This window comes from Hibiscus syriacus, unplaced genomic scaffold (genome assembly GCF_006381635.1).
Source record: "Hibiscus syriacus cultivar Baekdansim isolate YM2019G1 unplaced genomic scaffold, ASM638163v2 tig00116958_pilon, whole genome shotgun sequence".
Lineage (NCBI taxonomy): Eukaryota > Viridiplantae > Streptophyta > Magnoliopsida > Malvales > Malvaceae > Hibiscus > Hibiscus syriacus.
Genome location: NW_024063484.1, coordinates 501,415 through 527,844, shown reverse-complemented (window position 1 = coordinate 527,844; position 26,430 = coordinate 501,415). Strand labels below are relative to the sequence as shown.

Below are 26,430 nucleotides of genomic sequence, written 5' to 3'. Positions count from 1 at the left end.
TCATTATAATGTCATTTCTCCTAATTATGAATTCTGAAAGAAATGATTGGTGCCTTACCTCAAGGTTTTTTTAGGTTGCTAGAAGTTTCTTAGCTTTTTCCTTCTTCTGCTTTGGTTGTTATATTGCAGGCTTGCTAAAATGCTCTTGATTTGCGTAGGGAAAAAATTCAACGTAATGCAGCGCTAAGACGGAAGTTGACTTGGCAATATGTGTTTTTGGTAATTATTAATCTTCTTTCATTATGATTATTTATTTATTATTCCTTGTTGGGTACAATTAGATTTAATGGCCATTTGGGGAAGAAAGGTGTCAGCAGACACATTAATGTTAATTATGATAAAGAAAAACCCTTTCAGTAAAGGTAAGCTATCTAAATTCTACTTGTTCTTTTGATCGTACTTACAATTCGCTACTTATGCATTTCGCCTGGTCACTATGCCCTTTGAAAGTCCTATGTCGTGTCTACTCAGCATTTTACAATGGGTTTGTTGATTCCATTTGGTTTAACAGGTTAAAAAGCCGTTCGTGATACAAGGGGACTTTCAGGTTTTTAAATTTCCCGTCCCATAAACTCTTTAGAATTTGTTTTTCTGGCTTTCAATGTCATCACTACAGAAAATTATCTACATGTGGCTTAATGGCTATTGTTTAATCCAAATAAATTTGATATCTTTTTGGGAACTTTTTACTCCCAAATCATCTATAAGTTAAAGAGGTTAGAAGAGTCTGATATTTTCATAATTGATTAATGTTGAACTCCAGTACTATTATGATGATTTGTTAACTAGGAGGGGAGTGCGTCTTCTTAACATTATGCTTTGCGCTGGCTCTTCATGATAGGACCGAAGCCCCATTTCGAGCTATGAATGAGTTTGGCGTGTTCATGGTGAGTGTTTGTTTCTTTTTTGGGTTAGGGACTTGGGGTTGTAGTCATTAGCATCACATCCCTTGGGATTAATGTAAATGCTATTGTCCGTCAAGAAGTCTCATGGACTGAGCAGTTATATTATTTGTAATATTTTTCTTCAGGATGCAGTTAGCCAAAAAATCAGTCTGGACAATTTAGTTGACTTTTCATATTCTATTGGTGGTTAGACTACCATATTTTGCCCCAGTTATGATAATGAATGCTTATTGTTTTCTTTTGTCTTTTCCCCTTTTTGTTAGCTAGTAAAAGTTAGCTTTCATTCATTGATCATGGAAATTTTTACTATTTGAAGTAGAAATTGGAGAAGTTGGACGAACGACTTTTAAAGAAGAAAGTTCAAGTTGTTTCTTCGGTGGAAAAAACATATGAAGTTAGAAGAAGGAAAGATGAATTGCAGGATGCTTTTTGCTTGGTACATTAATTGTTCCCCATCTTTGTTCTTTCAAAAGACAAGTTGAATCACAAGTCTTATGTTGTACATCAACCTTTCCGTGATTACTTGATAACTGAGGGCAAATAATACAACTGTTTATTTCGATTGGTTTAGTCACGGTTAAATACGAATAAAAGCTGAATTTTGAGTTTTCGTAACAAACTCTTTCCTCCTTTTTTTGTCTACTCATTGTTCTATCATCATATCATATAATTCATGTGTAAGCTTTTATTCGTATGCTGTGTAATCATTGGTCTGACCATATTATTTATGCTTTTACGTTCAAGTTTTTGTTTGTTTGATTGTTTTGAATTTCTGAATTTTCATCTGTAGAAATTAGAGGAATACCTTTTTATTTCTTTTTCAATAATCAAACAGGTTACACATCCCCTAAATATATACATGCTGAAACACCTAATTTCTAGGGATATATACAACTTACCTAGAATAGGATCAAATCTTATCTAAAACAGAAAGAAATAAACAGGAAATAAATATATAAGGATATGGTAACAAGCTACCAGAATCCCTTAATATATGGAACTGAATATTGATCTATTTGACTCTAGATTTCCTTAATTTCGGCCCTCTAACATGCAGACAGATATGCATTCAAACTAAACTCCAAATAATTCTACACTCCCCCTCAAGCTGGATGGTAAATGTTAATTAACCCCAGCTTGGAACTTAGATCATCAAAAGTCTTTCTTGGTAGAGCCTTAGTAAGAATGTCGGCTGTTTGAAGACATGTGGGTACATATAGCATTTTGATCATCCCTTCCTCTATCTTCTCCTTTATGAAGTGCCGATCAATCTCCACATGCTTAGTTCTGTCATGATGGACTGGATTCTTGGCAATGCTGATTGCTGATTGGTTATCACAGAACATCTTCATAGGTTCTCCACTAGAAATTCTTAATTCCTCTAGTACCCTTCTTAGCCATATTCCCTCACAAATACCATGGGCCATTGCCCGAAATTCAGCTTCTGCATGCTCCTTGACACCACTGATTGCTTCTTACTTCTCCATGTGACTAGATTTCCCCAACATAAGTACAATACCCTGAAGTTGATCTTCGGTCTTGTATTGATCCTGCCCAATCTGCATCACTGAACACCTCTATGTCTCTTCTTTGATTCTTCTCAAAAATAATCCTTTCCCTGGTGTTAGCTTCAGATACCTTAGGATTCTATACACCGCCTCCATATGTTCTTCATTTGGATTGTTCATAAACTGACTTACCATGCTGACTGAAAAACCAATGTCTGGTCGTGTGTGAGAAAGGTAGATAAGTTTACCTACTAGCCTTTGGTATCTGCCTTTATCCACCGGTGCACAATTTTCTTTAGTGCCTAATTTTGTTGTTGAATCCATAGGTGTGTCCGCTGGCTTACATCCAAGCATCCCAGTTTCTTTTAAAAGATCCGTACGTATTTTCTTTGGGAAACACAGATTCCTTTTCTTGACCTTGCAATTTCCATGCCTAGGAAGTATTTGAGCTGTCCAAGGTCCTTGATTTCAAATTCCTTAGCTAGAAGACCTTTGGTAGTGTTGATTTCTTCCTCATAATCTCCTGTTAGGATAATGTCATCCACATATACAATGAGGATAGCCAGTTTTCCTGCAAATGAGTGTTTGACAAACAAGGTGTGATCTGATTGACATTGAGAATAGCCATGATTCTTTATTACCTTGGTAAATTTCTCAAACCAAGCTCTTGGTGATTGCTTGAGCCCGTATAATGATCTTTTAAGTTTGCAAACTTTGTTGTCAGTTTTCGGTGTCTCAAATCCTGGAGGGATTTCCATGTAAACTTCCTCAGCTAAGTCCCCATTTAGAAAAGCATTCTTGACATCTAGTTGGTGAAGGGGCCAATCAAGATTTGCAGCTAGTGATAGGAGAACCCGAACTGTGTTTAACTTGGCTACTGGGGCAAATGTTTCTTCATAGTCGATTCCATATGATTGAGTGAATCCCTTTGCCACTAGCCGTGCCTTGAAACGATTAACACTTCCATCTTCATTGTACTTGATTGAGAATATCCATTTGCATCCTACTGGTCTTTTTCCCGATGGTAATTTTGATATTTCCCAAGTGCCATTCTTTTCCAGTGCATTTATTTCTTCAAGCACAGCAGCTTTCCACTCAGGAGATCCAAGAGCTTCTTGTATGTTATTTGGGACCTGAGTGCTGTCGAGGTTGGCAACAAACGACTTGAATTTTGGTGACAGGCCTTCATATGATATAAAGGTGTATATAGGATGTTTTGTGCAAGTTCTAACCCCTTTCCTCACGGCAATAGGATAGTCACTGTCATCACCAGTTAGTTTACTCTGTGAGGGCTCAGGATTAGGATTACCTAAAGGATCTTCACAAGATCTTGGACCAGGATCGATTCTTGGTTTTGCTGCAGAGGTGCTGGATCTTCACAAGATCTTGGACTAGGATCAGATTCTTGGTTTTGCTGCAGAGGTGCTGAAGGTTCCATCTCCTTTTGGTTCTTTCTCCTCCGTGAATAGGTAATCAACTCTTTATTAGTTGTTGATTTACTAATGTCCAGATTTTGGTATGAAGATTCTAGGGAGAGATGTTGTTGAGGAGAAATAGAGTTAGAATTTGGAGAGAGCTGAACTGATTCATCAATATCCCAAATTTGATATTCCTGGGTAAAATTGGTCTCCCCCTGAATATCAGATTTGGGGTAGTAGGGCTGGTGCTCAAAAAAAGTAACATCCATGGAGTGGTAGTACTGTTTAGTGACCGGTGAGTAGCACTTATACCCCTTTTGAGTTGGAGAGTACCCAAGGAAGATACACTTAAGTGCTCTAGGATCAAATTTATCCCTTTTATGTTGATGGACATGAACAAAGGCTGAACACCCGAAAACCTTGAAGGGAATAGTGTTGATGAGACGTGTATTTGGGAAAAACTGAAGTAAGGTTTGACAAGGACTTTGAAAGTTGAGAATCCTAGATGGCATCCGGTTTATGAGGTATGCTGCAGTGAGAATAGCTTCACCCCAGAAATGTTTCGGTACATGAGTAGAAAACATAAGAGATCTTGCAACATCTAGAAGGTGCCGATTTTTCCTTTCAGCAATTCCATTTTGCTGAGGGGTGTTGACACATGAGCTTTGATGAATGATGCCATGACTCAAGAGATAATCATTGAGTATGAATTTGAAGTATTCTTTGGCATTGTCAGTTTTCAGAATTTGGATTTTGGCTTTGAATTAAGTTTGTATCATGGTGTTGAAGTTTTTGAAAATCTGACCTGCCTCTGATTTTTCTTTCATGAGAAAGACCCATGTAAGTCGAGTGTGATCATCAATAAATGTAATGAACCAACGGGAACCAGTCACATTTTTTAGTTTAGATGGCCCCCAAACATCACTGTGAATCATTGAAAAAGGATGGGATTCTTTGTAAGATTGGTTGGGATAAGAATTACGGACATGTTTAGAGAATTGACAAATTTCACACTTGAACTCATTTGGATTTTTATTATGAAATAGAGAAGGAAACAGCTTCTCAAGATACAAGAAATTCGGATGGCCTAATCTATAGTGCCATAACATGATTGCACTATCATTATTAGAACAACTGACAGAAAAAGAAGTAGGATTACCAGACACTAGACAATCGGACTGATAAGTTGTGCCTTGAGGAGGATTTGTAACCTCGAGAAGATAGAGTCCCGAGCACATTTTAGCACTGCCAATCGTCTTCCCCGAGTCCAAGACCTGAAATTCACACATGGTTGAACCAAATTTAGTCACACAATTCAGGTCTCGAGTAAGTTTACTAATGGACAGTAAATTGCAATTCAAATTTGGCACAAGAAGGACTGATTCAAGTGTAATATTCTCTGATACTTAGAACCTGTACCAACCACTTTTGAGAGTGAACCATCGACTATTCTGACCGTTAAGTGTTTATCACATGGACTGTAAGTAGAAAATAGGTCCTCATTTCCAGTCATATGGTCTGAAGCTCCAGAATCTATAATCCATGGATTTGACGTCTCTTTTTTAACACTGAGAGCGCTTAAAAAATTACCTTTTTGGGCTAAGGACCCAGTACCAACCACAGTGGAGGTTTGGGCATGCAAAGACTGGTTGAACAGATTCTGTAGAACCTCTAATTGTTCCTTGCTGAATGGAGTGGGTTCAGGTGAAGGTTTGTCATCCATTGAGGCAAAATTGCCTCGCCTCTCTTTGTCGTTGGCAGACCGAGAAGACTTCCAATCTGCAGGCTTACCATGAATTTTCCAGCAAGTGTCCCTGGTGTGACCAGGTCGGCGGCAGTGATCACACCAAGGGCGTCTTTTCTTTGGTTTGGTGTCATTGTTGTTGTAGGAGTTCCCTCTAACAGCAAGGGCTGAGCTCTCAAGACTTGTCATTGGTTCTTGAGAGCCCATCATGATTTTCTTTCGACTCCTCTCTCCGGACTTCAGAAAAAGCCTCCCGGATATTAAGTAGAGGTTTGGATCCCAAGATTCTTCCTCTTACTTCATCTAGATTTTTATTTAATCCAATCAGAAACTTATATATTCTCTTCCGTTCAATGATCTGTCTATACCTGATTCCATCATCTAGGCAGCTCCAATTGTGCTCCTCGAACAAGTCCAACTGTTGCCAATAGCGGTTGAGTGTATTGAAGTACTGGGTTACTGTTAAATCTCCTTGACGGAAGTCATGGAGAACACTCTCCACTTCAAACAACTCAGATGTATTCTCATTGTTGGAATACGTTTCCTTTGCAGCCTCCCAGATTTCCCTTGCTGTTCTGTAGAGTAGAAAGTTCTCTCCGATTTCATTTGTCATGGAATTGATGAGCCATGACATGACCATATTATTCTCGGAATTCCAGATTTTGAACTTCTCAACATCCTGGCTTGGCTTGGCAGCCACTCCTTTGAGATAATCATCCTTTCCTCTTCTGCATATGAACATCATAACAGAGTGGGACCATTGGAGATAGTTGTTCCCATTCAGTTTGTGTCCTATAATGGGCATGGGATTGCTATCTCCACTACTGTTACTGGAGGCCATGGCTACCCGTATTTGGTTATATGAGGGATTTAGGGTTCAGAGAATGCTCTGATACCATGTAGAAATTAGAGGAATACATTTTTATTTCTTTTTCAATAATCAAACAAGTTACACATCCCCTAAATATATACATGCTGAAACACCTAATTTCTAGGGATATATACAACTTACCTAGAATAGGATCAAATCTTATCTAAAACAGAAAGAAATAAACAGGAAATAAATATATAAGGATATGGTAACAAGCTACCAGAATCCCTTAATATATGGAACTGAATATTGATCTGTTTGACTCTAGATTTCCTTAATTTCGGCCCTCTAACATGCAGACAGATATGCATTCAAACTAAACTCCAAATAATTCTACATCATCTCTTTTCATTATAGGCAAGAAATAAAAAGCTTGAGCTTGAAGAAGAGCATCGCCGTGGCACTCAGCAAATCCACAAGATGTTGAATGATGTTAGGATGCTTGAAGAACAAGTCCATGATATTCTGGATAATCATATTAGAAATACACAGGCCTTTCATGGTTTTTTCTTCAATGTGACTTGTTAGTATTTTCTTTTTGACTATTGATGAGGTATCATTCATTTTGAAATAACATATATGTTAAAGTATGCTTATTCTTGCATAATATTCATGTATTGTGTGCACGTTTTAATTTGATATTCTGTGAAGAATATCTGTATTCCGAGTTCAATTAGAAATATGGTTTTTTTTTATGCATGTAACAACATAGAAAAATACGATCTTGTTAACATCTTTAAAAGAGCACACCCGAGTAGGGCTTAGTCATGCAATATAGAAATACGGAAGCCATTTTCCTCCATCTGATTCTCAATGTTTTTGAAAATTTATCTCTTTATCTCTATTTCTTTTTAACCTTTTCAATTGGTAGCAATATACAAAGTTTTTTGATTAATGCTTTTCTGTTCTTATATTCAACAATTGTAAGCGTGAAAGATGTTTTGTTTTAGAAACTTTGCCTTTTGGTGTACTAATTCATAGAACTGTTAAACTGGGGTCGTCCTTAGTGTATTGTAGACTAACCTTCTCCATCCAGATGAAAATAGCTCTACTATGTTGCTTATGTTTTTTGGATCCTTATTTTGTTTATTATTCCTTATCTAGTTGTTAGACGATTAGTTTGATCTGTTAATATAAAGTGGCTGGTGAATGTTTTGTTTAATTTTGGTATACTTCGGAGGAAGGTAGGACTCATGGTTTTTCTTTTGTTGCTCTGCAGGATGAGGAATCAGAAATAGATGAACAAATAAAAATACTTGAATATGCCGTTGATAGTGTCAAAACAATGCTCTCTAGGTTATTCACTTTTTCATTTCCTTGCTCATTATGCCCCTGTTATCACTTAGTTATTCTAGATCTCTTTAACCCTCAAAATATTCTTTCCAGTTTGAAGAATGTGGAAAATACTTCATCAGAACATCTCTCAGAAGAAATGGATGCAATGAAGAAGATTAATGAAGACGTATGGGGAAGTTTAGAGATTATTAAAATTTATATGAATTTGCTTTTCCATTTTGACTCTTTGGTTTTGAATTGTGATTTTTATAATATAACCCTAGGTATATGCAAAACATAACCTTTTATGGTGTCTTTAGGTGGTAAACATTTAGAAGATAAATGGTCATGAAAAATGAAAAGGCCTGGTTCCTTTATCATTAAGTTATTATTACTTCAAAAATACTCTTATATCTGATTACTTATGAGTTTTGACTGCAGTGATCCTTTTTAAAAAAAATCTTTTTTACTTGTTCATTTTCTGTGGTGAGGGTTTAGTTTAGATGGTAAAGGTTTTCGGGGATAAGTAATAATGGAAAATTGAAAGGTACATCATCATAGCATGCAAAATATACCAAACATTCTCAAGATAATAATTGGTTCAAACTTTATATTCGAGCACTTATGACTGCTGTTAATTTTCCTTTTAAATCTTTTTTTACGTGTTCAATTTGTGTGAAGAGGAGTTAGTTTAGATGTTAAGAGGTTTTAGAGGATAAGTGATCATAGAAATAAAAGGTACAACATTATAACATTCCAAGATTATGTGGGACATTCTCAGGTTAAATTATTGACATGTTTTTTTAAATAAAAAAAAGCAATTTTTTTTGCATGTGCAATTTGTATGGATAGTAATTTTGACATATGTAATTTGACTTTGTTGCTGTTTTTCTTTGCAGGGTAAGTTCTTGCAATTTCAGGATTTATTTCTCTTAGCTTATAGAAATAATTTCTTCTTGAAGATCTTCACATCACTGATCCATTTCCCCTTTTATAGATTAAGTACCATGAAAAAAAAAGCAGCATGAGATTGATCATCAAATTCGTGAGCTTCGTCTACATCAAGCCAACAGGGTCTGGGCAACTCTTTTTATTTATTTATTTATTTATTTGTTTTTACATGAAAGAAATGAGGATGATGTGCTTTTTTATTCCCCAAAATATTTTAAGGTCACCTTTGAACTTGATTTTCTTTTCTTGGACAGGTTACAGTTTTTGGTGGGGATGGAGTGCTGCGCCTTCGACGTGAAATTGAAAGGCATCACCGTGCATTTACTATGCCTCCTATTGGTCCAATTTGGGATCCTTTGTACTTTCTGATTGTTATACATAGGCAAGATTTAATTACTTTCCGGCTCAGATGAACCACCCAGCTGCTCAATCTCTTTTACATTATGATAATCCTACTGTTTTCAATGTTTTGGTAGATGTGTAATTTTTCCCTTCTGTTTAAAATTTTTTTTCAAGCTTAATACTAGTCTAAAAAATGTGTTTCCTTGCACATAATGCCTATCTTTAAAAGTAAAATTGTGCTGTTGTCACCGACTCTGTGTGCCTTAATTCCTTGTGTAGGCTCGTGGGTGTGATAATTACCGAAGGCAAGAATTCCATTCGTCTTCCCTAAGCATATCTTTTTAATCATTCTCTTTGTTGTTTGTATCTCTTTTTGGGTTAATATATGGCAGTATGCCCTATGATCAATGCTTCACTTGTGTTATGCAGAAAAGTCGATTGGATGTGAGCGTGATTTCATGGTTAAGAGAATGAAACTGGAGGATGTGCAGAAGTCACATTCTCTTGATGCTAGTGTGTTGCCTGAGTCAACTACTAATGAACTTCTTCAAGAAATTTTAGTTTGTTCCATGACCGACTTGGCTTACAAACCTTGCTTTTATAATTGTATTCCAGTAAGTTAAAATCCTTTTTTAATGATATCTTCATCATTGAATTGTCTTTAGGATGCTAAAATGTTGATCAAGAAGGAGGCGTTGCTAGAAACGCTTAAAGAGGTTTAATGCAGCAGAAGAAAAAACCAAAACTCTTGATTTATCATTTGAAGATTTTGGGGGTATTATTTTAGTAAACTATAATTAATGTTTAGTTCAAATTTTCATGTGGCTTTACTTGGATTCAATTTACTCCCTATGTGTATCATAGAATCAACAAAGGAGGAGGTTGAAGCTTTGCAGAAAGCATAGGAGGAACTGAGAGAGAGAGAGAGAGAGAAATAATGCAGAAGCGGTCTACCTTCTGCTCCATTAACATTTTATTCATTTACGTCTGCAACTATTGTGTGGAAACTGTTTCAGAATAGGGTTCACTGCGAATATGTTAAGAAAGAAAAGGTTCTTCCTCAAATCAACGAGGCAGAGGCAGAATAAAAAGAATTGTATGGTTGATATTTATGCCTTTCTAAATATACTAACCAATTGTAGCCCATGTTATATTTTGCAGCATTGCAGGGGAGCTATAGAAAGGTTTTTTGTCATTTGTTCTGAGAGTGAAATTGACGCTTAGAGGACTTGGATGGAAGTACAACCGAGCAACTAGACATTAAATTGAAGAGTCTGAATCAGAGACTTATGCATGAGGGAAATCGGTATGGGGTGGTTAATTTTTGATGTTTCACTTTGAAAATATCTGTTTGCAGTTGGTTTCCATGTTAACTTTTGAATTTCTGCAGATATTCAGAATCGATTGATGATTTTAGGATGTTGTATCTGGAGAAAGAGCATAGAATTTTAAGGAAAATGCGTACTTAGAAAGCCTTTCGAGAAAGATTAGATAAAGTTTCTCTAAACCAGCCAGTTTTTTTCACATAACCATGATGAAACCTCCATTTCTTCTTTCTCTGATGATATTTTTCTGGGGATCATCTTTGTTAGTGTTATCTGCTTCTTTACTGCCTCTCCCTTTGATTTCTCTTTTGTCGTTGAAATCTTCCCTCAAAGACCATGTTTTCAGTTTCAGAAACTGGGACCCTACTCCAGCATTTTCCAAGCCTGGTTTTGAACACCCTGTTTGGTTTTCATGGTCTGGTGTCAAGGGCAATCCTAAAACAGCTCAAGTCACGTCTCTGGATCTCTCACATTTATTCCACCGAAAATCAGATATTTGAGGATTTTGGTGAACTTGAATTTGAGTGGGAATTACTTTGATTGTCCTCTCCAATGAGCCATTTTTGAACTCCCGCAATTTAGAACTCTTGATATCAGCCATAACTATTTCAATTCAACGTTCCGCTTGGGGCTTCCAAGCTCAGGTTCTTGAGAATCTTCAATGGATATTGCAACGATTTTGAGGGAGTTCGTATGGTTACGGTTCTTGGAGCAGCTCAATCTTGGGGGAAGTTACTTTGAAGGTGCAATAGCAGCTATTTCTGGAAGGTTTACCAGGTTGATGTTGCTTGACCTGGCTGGAAATGTACTGAAAGGCACTTTACCGTGTCAACTCGGATTCTTGACTCAGCTTGAACGGATAGAGATTGACTGCAATGCTTTACAGGCACCATACTAGTAAAGTTTGCATTGTTATCGAATCTCAAGTACTTGGACATTTCAAATTATACTCTTTCAGGTCCACTCCCGAAAGAAAACCCCCAAAAGAACTCAGCAATTTAACTAAGCTGGAAGCTCTGTACTTTTTCAAGAACAGCTTCACGGGTGAAATCTGGGTGAGTTACACGAACTTGAAAGCTTTTCAGGTTTCTTGATTTATCCGACAACCAGCCCAGTAGTGTCATTCTAGAAGGCATATCTTCTTTAACAGAGCTAACGTGGTAAAGCGTGCTCAACTTTTTTGGTACGGTCTCGGAAGGAATCAGTGAGTTACCCAATCTCAACACTTTACTTCTCTGGAACAACAATCCTAGCGACATTCTCCCACAAAAATTGGGTTCAAATAACTTGCTATCACTTGATGTCTCGACGAATTCTCTCACGGGTCCAATCCTGCCAATTCTTTGCTATGGGAACAAGCTATTCAAACTCTTACTGTTTAACAACATGTTCAAGCATGAGCTACCTGGAAGCTTTGTAAACTGCACTTCACTTTCAAGATTCCGAATCCAAAACAATCTTCTCAACTGTACCATTTCTTACTGTTTCGGACTGTTGAAAAACCTCACGTTTGTGGAGGTGAGTAAGAACGACTTTACCAGCGAGATTTAGAAGGATTTTGGCTATGCACCGATGTTACAGTTTCTTAACACCTTCGAGAACTCTTTCAATGCAGCGTTGTCGAGCAACATTTGGGGTGCACCAAGTTTGCAGATATTCTCAGCTAGTTCGGCTAAGCTAACTGGGGAAATCTCTAATTTCATCGGTTGTAAAAACATCTACAAAATCGAGCTCCAAGGTAGTTCTCTAAACGGAAGCATCCCCTGGTACATTGATCATTGTGAAAAGCTTGTCTTCGAATTTAAGCAGAAATTTTTTTACTGGAATAATTTCATGGAAATATTGACGCTTCCTTCAATAACTGTTGATATTTCGCATAATTTGCCCACCGGAACTATCCCTTCAAACTTCGAAAACTGTAGCACTTTTTCTATAACTTGCTAACCGGCCCAATCCCATCGCCTGGTCTGATATTTCCTAACTTACACCCTTCATTGTTTTGCGGTAACAACAGCCTTTACGGCAAAATTTTAGCGAGATTATGCCTAGTTGAGGCGATTGCCATAGGTGACATGGAAGTTCGTAACTAGCTGCAGCAGCCAAAGAAAATGACTGGAGTTATCATTTGGATTATGGCAGCCGTTTTTGGGATTGGTTTGTTTGTTCTCATAGTTGGTACCCGATGTTTCCATGTGAATTACAGTTGCAGGTTCAGTGACGATCGTGAGATCAGACCATGTATATTGATCACCTTCTAGCGTTTCATTTTCATTGCTGATGATGTTACTAGTGTCTTTCGATGGCAGACAAGATCATAGGGATAGATCCACGAGAACGATATGCAAAGCGGAGATGCCCCGCGGCGAAATCATAGCGGTGAAGTTGTGTGGTAAGAATAAAGAGATCATCTAGCGCGGAAATGTGTGTGGCAGAGGTTGACGTGCTGGGGAACGTCAGGCACCGTAACATAGTTAGATTGTTAGGTTGTTGCAGCAACAGGGAGTGTACGATGCTCTGCTCCATTATTGCATGCCAAGAACAAAGGGGAGAACTTGGTGGCCGATTGGGTGACAAGGTACAAAATTACCCTTGGCGTTGCACAAGGCATTTGTTATCTTCACCATGACTGTGATCTGGTGATCGTCCACCACGAACTCAAGCCAAGTAATATTTTATTTGACAGAGAGATGGAGGTCAGAGTGACAGATTTTAGAGTTGCCAAGTTGATCCAGAGTGATGACTGATGAGTCCATGTCTTTCATTGTCGGCTGGCTCCTATGGATACATTGCTCCAGGTGCGTTCTTTAACTTCATTCATTTTTGTCTAGGATTATTGATTACTGCTGTCCTACGCTTTATATTTGGTGCACGTTAATTAATAATCGAGATCCCATATATGAAATTTGTTTAATATTTTGGAAGACTTTTTTTATGCTTGAATATCCAGTAAAAATTTATTCCAGGTCGATTTGTTTATCCTAAAATGTATACAAAAATAAGAATTATATCAACAATAAGTTGATTTAACAGGATTAGGTATTAAATTCTTTTAATTTTTAATGTTATGAATAAAATAAATTAAATTAAAAAGATCACCTGATAATAAACTTCTATAGTATAAAAAGAGAAAAAAAATTATCATTGACCTTTTAATGATTTGACAACTTAATGTGATTTAGTGATCTCATTAGTTAGAATACTAGAATTAAACTTGACATTGACACACTTACCATATTGTTGAGTGGGTTAAGACACCTATTATCTTATTCCTCTTTTGGGTCCAAAAGAAAAGCATTAATCTCACTTCTCTTTTGTTGATATCTTCTCATGGCTTGCTTATTCACTGTACATTTTCTTTTACAATTTCAAGAATAATAATAAAAAAAGCAGGTGTTTATAGACTTGCTTTGGGAATTGTTAGCTTTCCACATGACACCATGAACTTAAACTAATGGACTTTTTGGCATCGCATGGTATCGTAAACTTGTTGCATGGATGGCCTATTATTGTGCGTGATGCTTTTTGTTCTTTACTTTTTTTTAACCCCTCATACCGATACAGGTAACTCGATCCGATCTGGAGTGTCACATTAGGGCCACCGGAGCGACCCACTATAAAAATAGCGGAATATTTAAAACTTTTTATAAAAACATATAAACTTATAAAATCATTTAACAGTATGTAGAAATAAAACAGATTTTCAGACCCGTATATAAAACAAAATACAATTATATGCTCCTTAATCACATGTACCATACTCTGCAAGCAATGCCGGAATAATTTCTTTATTGATGTCGATAGATGCACTGATACAATTCTTTTAACCTAAAAAGGTGAGTAGCAGAGTGAGCTTCGGAAAGCTCAGTAATACAAAACTACCAGATGATGCTATAGAGCGTGCAGATACAGATAAACATATATTTACTTATTAGTTCAGATATCTACAGATTTTTAGGCTGAGCGGAGATCTTTCGTATATTTCAGGGGTAACGAAAAATGAGCTTTCAGTTCAGAGAAATATTTCGGGTGACTGAGTTCAGAAGATTAGAATAGGTTGTCTAGTGTGTTCTCGTAAAACCAGTAAAAAGATACAGATCTTTTAAAACATATATATATATAATCTTCATCCATCACATACAAAATGTGTAGGTTTCCCAGAACCATACAACCCCGTCACGTATAGTAAGGTACTGAGCACAAAGTCGAGGAGCCTCCAGGTACTCTTCCTCCAACAATCCCCCCCAATAAAACATGTTTCGTCCGTAAACGGGTATATAAAAAATCAAAACATAATTCATGTCAAGTATCATATCAAAATCTAGGTCAAGTATCATATCAGAATCCAAGTCAAGTATCAGATTAGAATCCATGTTAGATATAAGATCAGAATTCATGTCAAATATTCATGTCAAATAACATATATTATTCAAAGATATTGGATAATCTTATCAGGTAGAGAAACACGGATCTTCAATTTACCGATAGAATGTCATAAGTTAGAATCATTATAGGAAGAGTTCATTAACTGACAGAATCATCAGTTATTCAGAATGTGATTTATAAGGATTATATCTTATTCATACATTTTTTCAGAAGCATAACGTAATCATAAGGGTGTTTAGAATCCTTTACAATCTTTGTCGATTGATTTGATTATCGAACAACTCTAGATGAATAACTCCCAGAACTAATGCTTGTTGACTGGACAATTCATTGTCTTTCCAGGATATTTACTTTTTAATACAAAAAATTATTGTCCATAGATCATCTTCAAAATCATCGTTGACTAGATCTTCCAATGGTGTTTATTTCATTTTCACGCTTCCACGATATCATGAAATACTGACGTGCTTGATTTGTAGTTCATGACCCATAAGGAAAATACATCTTATAAACTCATCAGAGTTTTCAGACTTATCCAAATCACTTACTTAATCCTCAATTATTGAGGTTACTTTACTCATTTAGCAGTCAAGTTTATTCTGTTACTTCAGGGTTTTCCAGTGTAATTCAGACGTTTTTGAATTTCAGATACATATTATATTTCCATTCAATTCAATTTGGTCTTTGTGGTCTAACGAATGTCCATTTCTTAGTACCGAATGTGATCTAGAGTTGAGCTGAGCTAAGTACTTCTAAAATTATCATCAAGTCATAATTGAGAAGACGAACACGCATTCGAGTAATATCTATGTCGTTCAGGTACTGACATATCATTAAGATTGATCAACTCACTTAAGTTGTGTTCCATAATTTTTAACGGTAGTCCAAAACCTATGCTTATTTGGATTGTTTAATTAATCCAAGACATTTACTTTGTATAGGCCATAAGAGTATTTTGGTAATTTTGGTGTTCAGTTTTATTCCAATCATTACAGAGCTCGAGGATATCTCATCATTCCTGAGCTTGGTGATATTATTGGGTCATTTCCATTATAGGGGTATTCTTATCATTTTACAGATCAAGTGTATTTCAATCATTTTTTTCCGTCCGATCTTATTATTAAATTTAAACTTATCATTTATTTCAGTCATTTCGAACAATTCTGTCAAAAGAACACCTCCGATAAATTGTTCTTCAGGTTTTTATTCATAACTCGGATATTTTCGAGTCAAGTGTCTTCTCAGATTTTACAAACGAAATATCATAAATTTTTCTGTACAAAGACAGAATCTGAACAATTAAATCCATAATTAATCGAGTTAAGTATGAATTCTCAAAGTATTTTTTCATTCAGGGTCAGTTCGGATTATTTTACCTGTAACATCCTCCATGTCGGGTTAGTGATTAATTTGCAAAGTTTCAACATTTGGTGATTAAAGTAGAATAATTATATAGTTTAAAAATAAAGGTTAGTAAATATGAAATGAAGGTAGGGACCAAATGGTCATTGGTAAGGAAAATTTAATTAAAATAAAATGTTATGGGGGTATATATGATACCCACGTGTGATTTTAGGTTCCAGAACCTCCCATTTCTTCTTCATTCTTCCTTACTTTCTCCTCTTCCTCCTCTTCCTCCTCCAACCGTGGGCTTGCAATTATAGGTAAGAAATTGAACTTGGTAGTTTCTTGGATTGTTAAGATTGGAAATGAAAGTTGGTATGTTATATAAGATAAAGGAAACCTTATATGACATTAAAACAACAAGATAAGTGATTTAGAGAATGATTTGGAAAATGAGTTTTTAGATGAAATCTTGATAGGAATGAGTTTTTGATGTTTGAATCAGATTTTTGACTTGTCAATAAGCTAATTAAGAAGTATGAAGTAATAGAATTGAAATTAGAACAAGTTGAAATTGGAGTAAGATTCTTCAATTCTATATGGATGAGGAGTTTTCTTAGTTTTAGAGGTATTGAATGGTTAATAATTAGTTTAAGTAAGTGTATGAGAGCTAAGAGTGTTAAAGGGATTGAAATAAGTATGTTTGAGCTGAAATTAGATGATTTCCGGGCTCAAAATAGGATTTCTGGGTTAGGGGAATCGGTACCCATTCAAGGGGAACCGATACCCCTTCAACGAAATGAATTTCCAGAATGCAAGAGGGGAATCGATACCCCCAGGGGGGAACCGATACCCCCCTCATCGTATATGAAATTCCAGATTGCTTGAGGGGAATCGATACCCCCAGGGGGGGAACCGATTCCCCCATGAGAAAAAGAAGAAGAAAGAAAAGAAAGCAAGACTAAGCTATAAATTCTTTAAATTAGTAAGCTATTAAAGCTTAATTGCAAGACATAGACATCTGATGATCATCTTAAAAATTATGTTTATGTAGATATCGAGCCTACTCGAGTTCGGGAACAATCTACAAGTAGGATCGATCGAGGAAAAGGCAAAGAAGTATAGGTGAGTGCATATGCATAGCATGAATATAGTAGTATATTCAGTTCTATACTTGTGATAAGTCTAGATTCCATATTTTGACATATGATTTACATTCCATATTATGATACATGACATGAATTTGTATTAAATGTATTACATGACATGAATTCATATTGTATGTATTACATGACATGATTATGCAGAAAAGTTATATGCACTATGTGATAAAGGTATGTAAATGATATGCCTATGTGTTAAAGGTATGGAAATACTATGTCTACGCGATATGAACTACGGGAAATGTATAAGCCCATGTTAGGTAGATGAGAACTATAGGTATAGTTGGCATGCCAAGGGTAGAGGGTATACTCGGTTCTTTAGGACATATGTATATCCTTTGGAACCTGTGTGAAGTCTTGAAAGACACATACTTGATCCATAGTATATGTATATGATTCTTAAGGAATTCTACGTGGTCCTTATGGACATAATTCTACGGGCACTTCGGTGCAATTCTACGGGCACTTCGGTGCAATTCTACGGGCACTTCGGTGCATTTATACGAGCTGTGGTGACAGCATAGTGCACAACCTCACATTACTCAAATACCTTAGGTTCTCAATATGCTATCATGGGCCAATAAACTTATTAATACAGAATAATGAATGTTACAGTCATCCGCTTACAGGTATGGATATTGATGAAGTATACTACATTAATTAGTTACATGTTTGCATCTCATCTCATATGATCCTGACATTTTCATTACATTACATTGCCTTATTATTGTTGCCTCACTAAGTCGATGACTTAGCGTGTGAGTGTTTCACACGTAGGATCCGAGGAAAATAGAAGAGACAGGTGAAGCAGCTTGACAGTATTACTCCTGCAACCATCAGATCAGAAGCAACTTAATCAGTAGGTCATTTTGCTATGTAAATGACAGTTGGCATGTAATTAAAGGGTTAAGTTGTGTATGCTCTGAATATTTTGGTAAACTTATATTACAGTATGTATATTATGGTATTTTCTTAATATAATCAAATATTTTACTATTTTTATTAAGAGTTGTGTTTTAAAGTCAATGTAGTATCTCTGACTCATATCCGGGTCGGGTATGAGTTGGGGGTGTTACATTTAATGGTATCAGAGCTATGGTTTAGCCGATTCTAGGCATAAACCAGAGTCTATGGAGTCTGTAAATGGAATACATGCCAACAAATAGCGAGAACTTCTGATCTGGTATAGTATGAGTATGTTGTTTTGCTAATAGAACAATGTGTTTATTCTTATTAGATGTCCGGACATAATAGCTCCCGAAGTGAAGCGGGAGAAGATAGGCATGCTGAAAGCAGTAATTCACCTGCCCTGGCCAGGCACGGTGAAGAACAGGCATCTCAAGGAGTGCCTGTGCAAGATCAAGATACGTTCTTCAGAACGTTAGACGCTATTCTGACGCGTCTTCAACCTCCTGCTCCACTAACTCCAAGAATTAATGTAGCAAAAGAGTTGAGAAGTTTAGGAGCTTCCGAATTTAAGGGAGAAGCTGAGGAAGGTCCGGTGTCAGCGGATCTTTGGTTGAATGATTTGAAAATCATGTTAGATGGTCTCCACTGTTCCGAAGTGGAGAAATTAGATGGAGCTGTGTCTTTATTAAGGGGTCAGGCGAGGATATGGTGGACGAATGTCACCATGAGGATGTCAACCGACCGGTTGACTTGGTCTTTGTTTTTAGAAGAATTTAAAAACAAGTATATTGAAGATCAGTTTATCCGACAAATGAAGCAGGAATTTATGAATTTGAAGCAGATGAGCCGCTCTGTGTATGAGTACGAATGTGAGTTTAATAAGCTGAGCAGGTTTGCAGCTGAGCTTGTGCCTACTGAAAAAGATGCTTGCGAGTGGTTCGTGGAGGGCTTGCGCCCTAGACTTAAAGAAATGTTGATAGTATTAAACCTGTCCTCGTTCCAGGAGGTGATCAATCGTGCAAAAGCTCTTGAAAGGGCTCAGAATGAAAGATTTGGGGACTCGAGAGTTCAGACATCAAAGAGGACGACTACTTATTCTGGTTCAACACCAACAAAAAGGGGAAGAGACTCGGGATTTCGATCACAAGCTAGATCAGAATCAGTTGCATCGTCTGCTAGGGGAGCAAGTCAGACAAGACCTAGACAGACGCAGTCAGTGGAATCTGGTGTTGGGAGATCTACTCCGGGTCAAGGGAGACAGTGTCAGCAGTGTGGGAAAAACCATTACGGAACTTGTCGTATGGCAGCTGGGACTTGTTTTCGATGTGGAGAGGCCGGACATTTTGTCCGTGATTGTCCATTGATTATGGGTGAGCCGACACCATCTGGAAGAGCTGGTTCTTTCTCACAAAGAGGACGAGGAAGAGGCAGAGGAAGGAACCCGTCTGAATTCTCTGCTCAACCTGAAGTTCGATCCACTGCTCGAGTATACAACCTAAAGACAAGTGAAGACCGTGATGACCCTGATATTATAGCAGGTACTTTTCAGTTGTATGATAAATTAGTATTGGTACTGATTGATCCGGGTTCTAATTATTCTTATATTACAAGTAAGTTAGTAAAGGAGTTGGGGATTCCCTTAGAAGCTACGAGTAATGAGATTATAACGACTCCGTTAGGCCAGAGTGCCCGGGTGAATAAAGTTTGTAAGGGGTGTCCCATAAAGATTCAGGGAATTGAATTCCCTGCTAATCTGATGGAATTACCCTTTGACGAGTTTGAAGTGATTCTGGGAATGGATTGGTTGTTCCGGTATTATGGAGATGTTAGTTGCAGATTGAAAAAGGTAACTCTGAAAAGTCCAGACGGAATAGAGATAAGTGTGAACAGTGAAAAGTTTAATCCGTTAGCGAATGTAATATCAGTGATGTCTGCCAAGAAATTATTGCTACAAGGATGTCAGGGTTTTCTGGCAAATGTGATTGATTCAAGAGCTCAAGAGAAAAGGTTAGAGGAAATTTCAATAGTTCGAGAGTTCCCTGATGTTTTTCCTGCTGAATTGCCAGGATTACCTCCAGATAGAGAGGTAGAATTCCAAATTGAAATAATGCCGGGAACAGCTCCGATTGCAATGGCACCTTATCGAATGGCTCCGAAAGAATTGCAAGAGTTAAAGAATCAATTACAAGAATTGCTAGAGAAGGGATTTATCGACCAAGTGTATCGCCTTGGGGAGCTCCGTGTTATTTGTTAAGAAGAAGGATGGATCAATGCGTCTTTGCATTGACTATCGACAGCTCAATAAGGTGACCATCAAGAACAAGTATCCCCTTCCACGCATTGATGACTTGTTTGATCAACTAAAAGGAGCTTCGTATTTTCGAAGATTGATCTACGTTCGGGTTATCATCAATTGAAGATCCAGGAGAAAGATATTCCGAAGACAGCTTTCAGAACGAGATATGGTCATATGAATTCATCGTAATGCCATTCGGAGTAACGAATGCACCTGCTGCTTTCATGGATCTTATGAACAGGGTTTTTCAGCCCTACTTGGACCAGTTTGTTGTTGTCTTTATTGATGACATACTGGTGTACTCGAAATCCCCTGAAGAGCATAGCACACATCTGAGGATCGTCTTGCAAATTTTAAGAGATAAAAAGTTGTATGCCAAATTGTCCAAATGTGAGTTCTGGTTAAAGGAAGTAATTTTCCTGGGGCATGTGATCTCGGCAGTTGGGATTAGAGTAGACCCTCAGAAAGTTAAAGCTATAATGGATTGGGAAGTTCCTAAGAATGTGTTTGAAGTTCGGAGTTTTCTTGGACTTGCCGGTTACTATCGAAGATTCGTTAAGAATTTTTCGATGATTGTGCTGCCTCTAACAAAGCTAATGAGAAAGAACGTACCATTTGTTTGGACTTCTGAATGTCAAAAGTTTCGAAGCTTTAAAGAGAATTCTGACGGAAACTCCGATATTGGTTCAACCGGAATCTGGCAAGAATTTTGTTGTATACAGTGACGCATCCCATAACGGGTTGGGGTGTGTACTAATGCAAGAAGGAAAAGTGGTAGCGTACGCATCGAGACAGTTGAAACCACATGAAAGGAATTACCCCACACATGATCTAGAAATGGCTGCTGTAGTATTCGCTCTCAGGATTTGGCGTCATTATCTTTATGGGGAACGTTGCTACTTATATACGGATCATAAGAGCCTGAAGTACCTGATGACTCAAAAAATTGAATTTGAGGCAACGTAGATGGGTAGAGTTCTTAAAGGATTACGATGTGATAATTGACTATCATCCCGGAAAGGTGGTAGCAGATGCTCTGAGTAGAAAGACGTTTGCAGCTTTACTATGGATGCAAGATTATCTTTAACGGGAGATGGTGGTCTTTGTGCAGAATTAACCCTTAAACCAGCATGGTTGGAACGAATAAGAGAATTGCAAGGTAAAGATGAAATGTGTTTGAAAAGAATTGAACAAGTCAAGAACAAAGAGATTAAAGACTTTGAGATTAAGTCAGATGGAAGTCTATATTGTAAAGGAAGAATTGTAATACCCGACAATGACGACTTGAAGAAGGAGATATTAACAGAGGCTCATTGCAGTCCGTTAACGATGCACCCGGGTGGAACCAAGATGTATATGGATTTGAAGGATCGATTTTGGTGGTCAGGGATGAAGCGAAGCATCACAGAATATGTGTCTAAGTGTTTGATATGTCAACAAGTCAAAGCCGAGCATCAAGTTCCCTCAGGATTATTGCAACCGCTTTTCATTCCTCAATGGAAATGGGAAAATGTTACGATGGATTTTGTTTCGGGGTTACCCTTGACTCCGAACAAAAGAGAATCAATCTGGGTAATTGTTGATCGATTAACTAAATCCGCGCATTTTCTCCCTGTTAGAACGGATTTTTCTATGGAAAAGTATGCAGAGCTGTATTAGAGAAGTTATTAGATTGCATGGAGTACCTGTTTCCATAGTCTCTGATCGAGACCCTCGATTCACTTCTAGATTCTGGAAATCTTTGCATGGAGCGTTGGGGACTCGTTTAAACTTTAGTACGGCTTTTCATCCTCAGACTGATGGGCAATCAGAGAGAACTATTCAGATATTGGAAGATATGTTGAGAGCATGCGTAATGGAATTTAAAGGATCATGGGAAAAGTATTACCGCTGGCAGAGTTCGCTTACAACAATAGTTATCAGTCTAGTATAAAGATGGCCCCATATGAAGCATTATATGGAAGAAAATGTCGTACTCCATTAATTGGTATGAACTCAAAGACGAAGTGTTCTTGGTCCGGATTTAATTCAAGATGTAGAACAGAAAGTTCGAGGAATTCAGCATAACCTCAAAGTGGCCTCTGATCGGCAAAAGTCCTATTCTGATCTTAAGAGGAAAGAAATTGAATTTCAAGTTGGAGATAAGGTGTTTTTAAAAGTGTCTCCATGGAAGAAGGTGTTGAGATTTGGTCGGAAAGGAAAATTGAGTCCTCGGTTTATTGGACCATATGAGATTGTAAAGAGAGTAGGACCAGTAGCATATCAGCTAATTTTACCACCTGAGATGGAAAAGATACATGATGTTTTTCACGTTTCAATGCTTCGAAGATATAGATCTGACCCTTCTCATATCGTGACACCAGAAGAGATTGAGGTTCGTCCTGACTTGACTTATGAGGAAGAACCGATTCAAATCTTAGCACATGAAGTTAAGCAATTGAGGAACAAGATAATTCCTTTGGTCAAAGTATTGTGGAGAAATCACAGAGTAGAAGAAGCAACGTGGGAGCGTGAAGAGGATATGCGACATCAATACCCTCATTTGTTCGTGCAATGAAAAATTCGAGGACGAATTTTTCTTAAGGGGGAGAGATTTGTAACATCCTCCATGTCGGGTTAGTGATTAATTTGCAAAGTTTCAACATTTGGTGATTAAAGTAGAATAATTATATAGTTTAAAAATAAAGGTTAGTAAATATGAAATGAAGGTAGGGACCAAATGGTCATTGGTAAGGAAAATTTAATTAAAATAAAATGTTATGGGGTATATATGATACCCACGTGTGATTTTAGGTTCCAGAACCTCCCATTTCTTCTTCATTCTTCCTTACTTTCTCCTCTTCCTCCTCCAACCGTGGGCTTGCAATTATAGGTAAGAAACTGAACTTGGTAGTTTCTTGATTGTTAAGATTGGAAATGAAAGTTGGTATGTTATATAATAAAGGAAACCTTATATGACATTAAAACAACAAGATAAGTGATTTAGAGAATGATTTGGAAAATGAGTTTTTAGATGAAATCTGATAGGAATGAGTTTTTGATGTTTGAATCAGATTTTTGACTTGTCATAAGCTAATTAAGAAGTATGAAGTAATAGAATTGAAATTAGAACAAGTTGAAATTGGAGTAAGATTCTTCAATTCTATATGGATGAGGAGTTTTCTTAGTTTTAGAGGTATTGAATGGTTAATAATTAGTTTAAGTAAGTGTATGAGAGCTAAGAGTGTTAAAGGGATTGAAATAAGTATGTTTGAGCTGAAATTAGATGATTTCCGGGCTCAAAATAGGATTTCTGGGTTAGGGGAATCGGTACCCATTCAAGGGGAACCGATACCCCTTCAACGAAATGAATTTCCAGAATGCAAGAGGGGAATCGATACCCCAGGGGGGGAACCGATACCCCCTCATCGTATATGAAATTCCAGATTGCTGAGGGGAATCGATACCCCCAGGGGGGGAACCGATTCCCCCATGAGAAAAAGAAGAAGAAAGAAAAGAAAGCAAGACTAAGCTATAAATTCTTTAAATTAGTAAGCTATTAAAGCTTAATTGCAAGACATAGACATCTGATGATCATCTTAAAAATTATGTTTATGTAGATACCGAGCCTACTCGAGTTCGGGAACAATCTACAAGTAGGATCGATCGGAAAAGGCAAAGAAGTATAGGTGAGTGCATATGCATAGCATGAATATAGTAGTATATTCAGTTCTAGACTTGTGATAAGTCTAGATTCCATATTTTGACATATGATTACATTCATATTATGATACATGACATGAATTTGTATTAAATGTATTACATGACATGAATTCATATATGTATTACATGACATGATTATGCAGAAAAGTTATATGCACTATGTGATAAAGGTATGTAAATGATATGCCTATGTGTAAAGGTATGGAAATACTATGTCTACGCGATATGAACTACGGGAAATGTATAAGCCCATGTTAGGTAGATGAGAACTATAGGTATAGTTGGCATGCCAAGGGTAGAGGGTATACTCGGTTCTTTAGGACATATGTATCCTTTGGAACCTGTGTGAAGTCTTGAAAGACACATACTTGATCCATAGTATATGTATATGATTCTTAAGGAATTCTACGTGGTCCTTATGGACATAATTCTACGGGCACTTCGGTGCAATTCTACGGGCACTTCGGTGCAATTCTACGGGCACTTCGGTGCATTTATACGAGCTGTGGTGACAGCATAGTGCACAACCTCACATTACTCAAATACATTAGGTTCTCAATATGCTATCATGGGCCAATAAACTTATTAATACAGAATAATGAATGTTACAGTCATCCGCTTACAGGTATGGATATTGATGAAGTATACTACATTAATTAGTTACATGTTTGCATCTCATCTCATATGATCCTGACATTTTCATTACATTACATTGCCTTATTATTGTTGCCTCACTAAGTCGATGACTTAGCGTGTGAGTGTTTCACACGTAGGATCCGAGGAAAATAGAAGAGACAGGTGAAGCAGCTTGACAGTATTACTCCTGCAACCATCAGATCAGAAGCAACTTAATCAGTAGGTCATTTTGCTATGTAAATGACAGTTGGCATGTAATTAAAGGGTTAAGTTGTGTATGCTCTGAATATTTTGGTAAACTTATATTACAGTATGTATATTATGGTATTTTCTTAATATAAGATCAAATATTTTACTATTATTTATTAAGAGTTGTGTTTTAAAGTCAATGTAGTATCTCTGACTCATATCCGGGTCGGGTATGGGTTGGGGGTGTTACATTACCTCTCAAGGGTATTTTCGTAATTTCTTAACCAGATAATTTCGGTATTAACTCTTATCGAGCATACTTATAATTTAGAGATCCTATGGTTATTTGCTTTCCCGAACATTCTCTTATCTTGAAATAATTCCTTAACATACTTCTAGTATCTTGTACAAACCCTCTTAGGGTAAAAACTGGTTATCCCAATTTTCTAAGCAAATTAGCATTTCTTACACACATTTGTAGTTTTATCAGATCAATAAGTCTTTTCAGAGTCATTAATCAACTTCTAGGGACAATTCTTATCATCTTTCAACATAAGGGTATTTTTGTAATTTTACTCTACCAGAGTATTGTCATAACGAAATTAATGATGAACGACGACGATTCATAACGAAAGGTTTGAGGGGTTTTATTCTTTGCTCGACAATGAACACGATGGTGGTTTCGGTTCGTCGATCGGAGGTCGGACGACGAGTAAATCGGATTGGAAAGGAGGGTTAAGGGGGAGGGAAAATTGAGAAAATCTCCCTGGAAAACTAACGGGAGAGTTTATAATTCTCTCCTATATAAAATTGACTAAATTAATAGTTTAACCACTGAATTTCATGCACTTTATAAAACAGTCTTCCAACTTTGAAATTTTACAATTTAATCTTCAATTTCTTCCAAAATATCAATTAAATTCACAACTTTATAATTTTTTAAATTTAACCCTAAATTGGGGTGTTACATTTCTTAGCAGTACTTGTTTGGTTTTCAGTATTTGTTTGGATTTTTGTGATGACCATGTTTGTTTTATGAGAAAAATATTAACTTTGTATTTTTTTAAAGAATATGCTTACACTCTCCGAGTCGATGAAAAAATACTATAGCTTTGGGGTAGTGTTAATGGTGCAAATACTTAGAATTGTGTTGCTATGCACCAGTTCGAACCCGACGGACTGGCCATCGATGAGGGATGTTTTGATGATGTTGCAAGAAGCCAGGTCCATGAGGAAACTACTAGAGAGAGTAGTTAATAGAGGGTAATGTGGGTTGTGTTGGTGCTACTGATAAGATTGACGATTCTTTAGCACAAAAAGTTATAGTGGAATATTAATATTGAATATCTTTCTTTTTCCTTTTTTTTCCCCTTTTTGGTATATTTTTAAAATGGGGAAAGGAATTGGTACAGGAGAAGTAATTTTTCTTTTTATTTAGTGAAATTTTCAAGTTTTTTTTTTATTTCTCA

At 36.8% G+C, this 26,430-nt stretch overlaps 1 long non-coding RNA gene and 1 pseudogene across 1 annotated transcript; both read left to right on the top strand.

Annotated features, from left to right (window-relative positions):
- Positions 1–286: 286 nt before the first annotated feature.
- LOC120189597 lies at positions 287–9,085 on the top strand (annotated as a pseudogene).
- A 2,342-nt stretch (positions 9,086–11,427) lies between these two features.
- LOC120189477 lies at positions 11,428–26,203 on the top strand. Its single transcript, XR_005522522.1, has 3 exons — positions 11,428–12,914; positions 13,023–13,134; positions 26,126–26,203. It is a non-coding gene; the product is annotated as an uncharacterized LOC120189477 (long non-coding RNA).
- The last annotated feature ends 227 nt before the right edge of the window (positions 26,204–26,430 follow it).